General features: G+C 34.1%; 1 non-coding gene across 1 annotated transcript; it reads right to left on the bottom strand.

Moving 5' to 3' along the window:
* Nucleotides 1-335: 335 nt before the first annotated feature.
* LOC132358099 (U1 spliceosomal RNA) lies at nucleotides 336-494 on the bottom strand. The gene has a single exon (XR_009500453.1). It is a non-coding gene; the product is annotated as a U1 spliceosomal RNA (small nuclear RNA).
* Between the last annotated feature and the right edge of the window lie 7,234 nt (nucleotides 495-7,728).

Genomic DNA, 7,728 nt, shown 5'->3' with positions numbered 1-7,728 from the left:
CTATTGAAATACAATTTACACATGGAAAAATTATCCTTTTCGGAGTGCAGTTCTGGGAGTTTTAACAAATGTATACAGTCATGTAATCATCACCGTAATCACGATATAGACCAGGTCCACCAGTCCATCACTTTATGCCCTTTTGTAGTTATCCTTCACCTTCACCTCCACCCCTGGCAACCAGTGATCTGTTTTCTGTCCCTATAGTTGTGCCTTTTTCAGAATGTCATATAAATGGAATAATAAATTGTGTGGCCTTTTGAGCCTGGCTTCCCATAATTAGAGTAATGCATTTGTGATTCATTTGTATTTTTATGTGTGCATATTAGAGGTTTTTGGGGTTTTTTTTTAACCCCACAAGCACAAATTCTGCAATCAAGTTTCCCACATGTGGGAAAATCACAGGGGGTCAGCACATCCGCAGTGCAATGGGCAAGACTTGGCTTGGGAAAACCAACTTTGTGATCATACTATCTCTCCTGTCAAATAAGTATTTATTAGATTACCTTTTACTGCTGAGCAGTATTCTGCTGCTAGGTATATCACAGATTATTTATCCTTTCTCCCATTGAAGGCTATTTAGTTTGCTTCTAGTTTTTGGCCATTATGAATAAAGCCACCATACATACTCATGTACAAGTTTCTTGCGTGAAGATAAATTTTTTTCCCTCTTCAGGTAAAATAAAAATTTGACTTTAGCAAAAGGGCCAGACTTTTTTCCAAAGTTGCTATAATATTTTGTATTCTGAGCAGCAATTTATGAGAATTCCAGTTGCTCAACATCCTTGCCAATGCCTTGAGATTGTCAGGTTGTATATCTGAGTGTTCTCTTTTGTTTTTCATTTTATTTTTGTTTTAGCATTTCTAATCAGTGTATAATGATATTTCATGGTGGCATAATGATATTGAGTATCTCCTTTTCTTGTGTTCGATGTTAGACATATCTTTTCCTCATTGAAGTGTTTGTTTAAATCTTGTCCACTTGCACTTGCGATGTTTATTTCCTTCTTATTATTTATTGAGTTTTGAGATTCTTTTATATATGTGAGATACAAGTCCTTTACCAGATGTATGTTTTGCAAACATTTACCCTAATCTGTGATTTTCCCTTTCATTGTGTTAACAGCTTCTTTAGAAAAGCAGAAATTTTACACATTTATAATGTCCAACATAAATTTATTATGCCTCTTTTGATGTTGTATTTAAGAAATGCTATGTACCTCAAGTTCACAAAGATATTTTCCTCAAGGAGTTTTATGATTTCAGGTTTACATTTAGGTCTATGATTCAAGTCAATTTAATTTTGTATATTATATGAAATGTGAGTGATATTCATATTTTCTTATGGATATCTAATTGTTGCAGGATCATTTGTTAAAAATACTATTCTTTCTCCATTGAATTACCTTTGCACCTTTCTTAAAATCCTTAAAAAACTAAAAATAGAACTACCATATGACCCAGAAATCCCACTACTGGGCATATACCCTGAGAAAGCCATAATTCAAAAAGAGGCATGTACCACAATGTTCATTGCAGCACTATTTACAATAACCAGGACATGGAACCAACTTAAATGTCCATTGACAGATGATGGATAAAGAAGATGTGGCACATATATACAACAGAATATTACTTGGCCATAAAAAGTAGAATATTACTTGGCCATAAAAAGAAAAGAAATTGAGTTATTTGTAGTGAGGTGGATGGACCTAGAGTCTGTCATACAGAGTGAAGTATGTCAGAAAGAGAAAAACAAATAACGTATGCTAACACATATATATGGAATCTAAAAAAAAAAAAATGGTACTGATGAACCTAGTTGCAGGCAGGAATAAAGAAGAAGACATAGAGAATGGACTTGAGGACACGGGGTAGGAGGGGAAAGCTGGGGCAAAGTGAGAGTAGCATCGACATATATACATTACCAATTGTAAAATAGCTAGCTAGTGGGAAGCAGCAACATAGCACAGGGAGATCAACTGGGTGCATTGCAATGACTTAGAGGGGTAGGATAGGGAAGATGGGAAGGAGGCTCAAGAGGGAGGGGATATGGGGACATACGTTTGCATATGGCTAATTCACTTTGGTGTACAACAGAAACTAACACAGTATTGTGAAGCAATTATACTCCAATAAAGATCTATTTAAAAAAAATAAATTGGCCTCCCTCTCACCACTCCTTTTCACAATGGTATTAGTAGTCCTTGCTAATGCAATGAGGGAAGAAAAGGAAATAAAAGTATACAGATTGGGAAGGGACTAATAAAACTGTCTTTGTTTACAGATAACATGATTCTCTATATAGAAAATCTGAAAAATTGGCTAAAAAAGTCCTGGAATTAGTAAGTGATTATAGCAAGGTTGTAGGATACAGGTTAGTGTACAAAAGTCAATCACTTTCCTACATGCCAACAATGAACAAGTGAAACTTGAAATGAAAAACACAGTACCATTTACATTAGCATCTCTCCAAAATCTAACAAAATATGTACAAGATCTATATGAGGAAAAGTACAAAACTCTTGTGAATGAAAACAAAAAACTAATAAATGGAGAGATATTTCATGTTCATGGATAGGAAGACTCAATATTGTCAAGATGTTAGTTCTCCACAACTTGCTGTATAGATTCACCACAATCCCAATCAAAATCCCAGCAAGTTATTTTATGGTTATAGACAAACTTATTCTAATGTTTATTTGGAGAGGCAAAAGACCCAGAATAGGCAAAACAGTATTGCAGGAGAAGAACAAAGTTGGAGGACTGACACCATCCCACTTAAAGACTTATTATAAAGCTACAGTAATCAAGACAGTGTGTTACTGGCAAAAGAAAAGACAAATAGATCAATGGAACAGAATAGAAAGCCCAGAAATAGACCCCCACAAATATATTCAAGTGATCTTTGACAAAGGAGCAAAGGCAGTACATTGGAACAAAGATCATGCTGGAACAACTGGACATCCACATGAAAAAAGAAATCTAGGCACAGACCATATGGTCTTGACAAAAATGAATTCAAAATGCATCATAAACCTAAATATAATACACAAAACTAAAATTAGAAGATAACACAGGAGAAAACCTAGATGACCTTGGGTATGGTGATGACATTTTAGATATAATACCAAAGAAAAAATCTATGAAAGAAATAATCAATAAGCTGGACTTCATTAAAATTTAAAACTGCTCTGAGAAATACAAGATCAAGAGAATGAGAAGGCAAGCCACAAATGGGAAAATATTTGCAAAAGATACATGTGATAAAGGACTGTTATCCAAAATATACAAATAACTCTTAAAACTCAGTGGAAAGAAAATTGAATTAAAAAATGGGTCAACAGCCTTAATAGAAACCTCACAAAAGATGATAAACAGCTAACAAGTATATGGAAAGATGCTCCACATCACATCTCATCAGTGAAATGCAAATTAAAACAATAATGAGAGACCACTACACACCTATTAGAATGGCCAAAATCCAGAACACTGACAAGAAGTATGGGTGAGGATGTGGTGCAACAAGAACTTGTAAATTGCTGGTGAGAATACAAAAAGGTACAGTCACTTTGGAAGACAGTTTGGCAATTGCTTACAAAACTAAACATACTCTTACCATACGATCCAGCAGTTGTGCTCCTTGGTATTCACTCAAAGGAGCTGAAAACTTACGTCCACACAAAAACCTGCACACAGATGTTTATAGCAGCTCTATTCATAATTGCGAAAACTTGGAAGCAACCAAGATGTCCTTTAGTAGGTGAATGGATAAGTAAACTGTGGTACATCCAGATGATGGAATATTATTCAATGCTAAAAAGAAATGAAATAGAAAGCCATGAAAAGACATGGAGGAAACTTCAATGTATATTAATAAGTGAAAGGAGTCAATCTGAGAAGTCTACTGTATGATTCCAGCTGTATGATATTCTAAAAAAGGCAGAACTACAGAGACAATAAAAAGATCAGCAATTGCCACAGGCAGAGGGAGAAGGAAAAGGATAAATAGGCAGAACATAGACGACTTTTAGGGCAGTGAAAATACTCTGTATGATACCATAATGATGGATACATTATACATTTGTCAAAACCCATAGAATGTACTACACCAAGAGTGAAGTCTAAGGTAAACTACGGACTTTGGGTGATTATGATATGTCAATGTAGGTGTACATCCTTTGTAACAAATGTACCATTCTGGTGAGTGATGATGATAATGGGGGGAGGCTATTCATGTGTAGAAGAAGGGAGTATATAGGAAATCTCTGTACTTTCTTCTCGATTTTGTTGTGAACCTAAAACTCCTCTAAAAAAATTCTTTAAAAAAATCAATTGACTAACTACTTGTGGGCCTGTATTTGGACTCCATTTTGTACCATGGATTTATGTTTCTATTCTCTCTCTCTTTTTTTTTTTAGATTTTAAAGGTAGTCCTTTTATTATTTTTTTACAGCAAAATAATTCAAACAATCATAGAACATAGTATACATTGTGCAGATTCTTTTGAAATTATTGTGGCTTTCTTTTTGGCCTTACATATGATCAGTTTTTGTGAATCTATGCTCTTTTGGGGGTCTATTCTCTCTTAATACCACATTTTCTTGATTGATGTAACTTTAATTATTGAAATCAGGTTAAGAGTATCTTCCACCTTTATTCTTTTTCCAAAATGCTCTTTTAATTCCTTTGCATTTTCACATAAATTTTTAGCATCAACTTGTTGATTTTTAGAAAAATTTTTGCTAGGATTTTGATTTTTGCTGGGTTAGTTGAATCTATAGAACAGCTTATGGAAGAAATAACATTTAAATTTGCATCGGTGTTTAGGACTCCGTGCTATCACTGCCAAGGGCCCGGGTTTGATCCCTGGTCAGGGAACTAAAATCGCGCATGCTGCATGCACTGCAGCCAAAAAAATAATTTTTGCATCAAAACCATGAAACAGACATAAATCTGACAAAATATATGCAAGATCTGTACACTAAAAAGTATAAAACACTACACAGGATACCACATTACATTTAGTTGTCATGTCTCCTTAGGCCCTTCTGGTCTGCGACAGTTTCTCACCCTTTCCTTGCTTTTGGTAATCTTGACAGTTTTGAGGAGTATTAGTTAGATATTTTTAGAATTTTTCTCGATTGGGATTTGTCTGACTTTTTTCGTATGATTAGACTGTAAAATGTATAAATGTATAAAACGTATTTATGTATATGTGTAACGTATGCATGTATTTTTACAGTTTATAAACATGAAATATGTATGTATTTATATGCTTAGTATAAATGTGTGAAATGTATAAAGTGACATTGGTGACTGATGACTCTAGTAGAGCTCAAACAATGCTTAGCAAACTTCTCATCACATCATTCTGCCAGCAAAACCAGTAATTCAGAGTTGACAAATGAGATCATACCTATCTTCCCCAACAAAGTATTGTGTTTTTCTTCACTGTCAGCTGTCTAGGAAGCCCCTGCTGAAACAGTGGCCATTATCCTGCCAGATGGGGTCCATCAGCTATCTCAGAAGACTCATACCTTTTATTCTCACATTAGTCTTCTAAGGAAGACTACCCCAGAATCTAAAGTGATTTTCTATATGTACATGATTGGCCACATCTCTCACTACTGAAAACAAACAGAAAACCTAACTGCTTAAATACAACCTCTAGTCAGGTAACTCATGACAAACTCCCTCCTCAAAATTACTCCTAACTCTACAAAGAATAACTAAAGAGATCAGGAAGTTTACAGTCATCAGCAAAACCATCAAATGCTGCTCCAGAGAAGGTTCCCCAAACAATAACTTTACTACATCAGATAGTAGTTCACTTTGTGTGTGACGGTTTCGTCAGGCATTGTGGTATTCTTCTTGGTTATCCTGAACACAGGATAAATTTCATGTCTCCATTTTGGGCTCATCTCCTGGAAATGAATTCTCTTTCCCCAGATTCTCAATCTTTTTTAGTTAATCACTAGATACAAAGAGTGCTTCTGCATAGGTATTGAAGAGTCGGGTATAGACTGGCCATCCCTCAGTCCAGTGTTCTGTTGTGCCCAACTTACCATTGTTTGACTTCTCAATTACTTGTTGTTTTTCTTTTTCTACACAGAATCAAGAACAACCTTCTATAGGATGTTTTCCCTAGTGAACTGTTCTCTTTGCTCACCAATATTTGATGTGGACAGGCAAGCATCTCTCACCATTTTTCCTATGGATAGGAAAATAACTTGGAACATCACTGTGAGTTACTTAGTCCTATTTGGCTTAATTTTTATATAAGATATTAATAATATTAGCTTTGCTATTAGATATAATATTGTTGTAATTATTCTACTAATATCAATAGCAGCAGCAGTAGTAGTAATAGTAGTAGCATCAGTAATTAAATATTATCCCTTAATGGAAACTCAGTAGATAGGGTTAGAAGACTGACCTTGCTTTTAATGACCTAAATAATCAAGTATGAAAGAAAAGCAAAATATCTAACCTTCTTTTACATTCCATAAGTTCCAAGAATCTTTTCAGAGGTATTTTGTGGGCAAGCTGGGAAAGGTGAGAAATCATTAAAAGGCAATCCCACACTTGTTCACTCTTTCCCACATTCTTTTTACCAAGCTGAGAGTGCTGCATGCCATTACTGGGCACACATAGACTTTAAAAAAAAAAGAACTTTTTTTGTTTTAAACCCTAAACTACCAGGAGAGACAAACCTACTCAATTATGTGTGTCAGTACTTGACTTTTCCTTCCAAGACTCCATCCATAAGATACACAAATGTTCCTTATTAGAAGAAATATTTTCAGCATCTCTCATGAATGAGATAAAGTTTACATGGAGTCATATTAAAAATATATATTAAACTATGAGATATAGTGTTCTTTGTTTCTTACTTGAAAAAAAATCTTTGTATAGGCCAACTTTTTCAATTAATTATTTTTAACTAAAGTCCTAAATCATTGAATCTCTGAATACATAGGAGAGTTAGTGAATAAATTAATAAATGTTTTACTTAATTCAATGGGTATTTTGAATGTCCCAAAGTTAATATTTTATGGATTAAATAAAATATGCATACTGGTAGGCTATTTATAGCCACAGTTTTACATGTATCTTACAAGTAAGAGGAAAATGAACTAAAGGTAATTTTAAAAGAGCATGACTTTAACATGGAGGGTATTTCTTACTTTGAGAACCTTTTGTCAGCTGAAGAGAGTGGAGATGTAAAATAACAAGTCCTGACTTGCATTCTCTATAGTTCCTTCTTCAGTTTGTCTCTCTCACAGTGCCCTATCATATGAACTAGAAGCACTCAGTATTCTGCCTCAAGATCTCATTAAGCTTATGGTTACCAAAGGGGAAAGGTGGGGCAGGATAAATTAGGAGTTTGGGATTAAAATATACACACTACTATATATAAAATAGATAACCAACAAGGACCTATTGTATAGCACAGGGAACTATAGTCAATTTCATGTAATAACCTATAAATAATGGTAAAGATTCTGAAAAAGTATATATATATTATATATGTATATATATATATATAATATATATATATAAACCACTTTGCTGTATACCAGAAACTAACAAAATACTGTAAATCAACTGTACTTCACTAAAAAAAAAAAGATTTCATTAAGCAATTCCTCATATTCACTGAGTATATTTTCTATCTTCCAGATTATTGTAGACCATTTTTTTCTCCCAGCCTCTTCCAGAAAG

The sequence above is a fragment of the Balaenoptera ricei genome, chromosome X, assembly GCF_028023285.1.
Source record: "Balaenoptera ricei isolate mBalRic1 chromosome X, mBalRic1.hap2, whole genome shotgun sequence".
NCBI classification, from domain to species: domain Eukaryota; kingdom Metazoa; phylum Chordata; class Mammalia; order Artiodactyla; family Balaenopteridae; genus Balaenoptera; species Balaenoptera ricei.
Note: the sequence above shows the minus strand (reverse complement) of the source record. Positions and strands in the feature narration are given on the sequence as shown.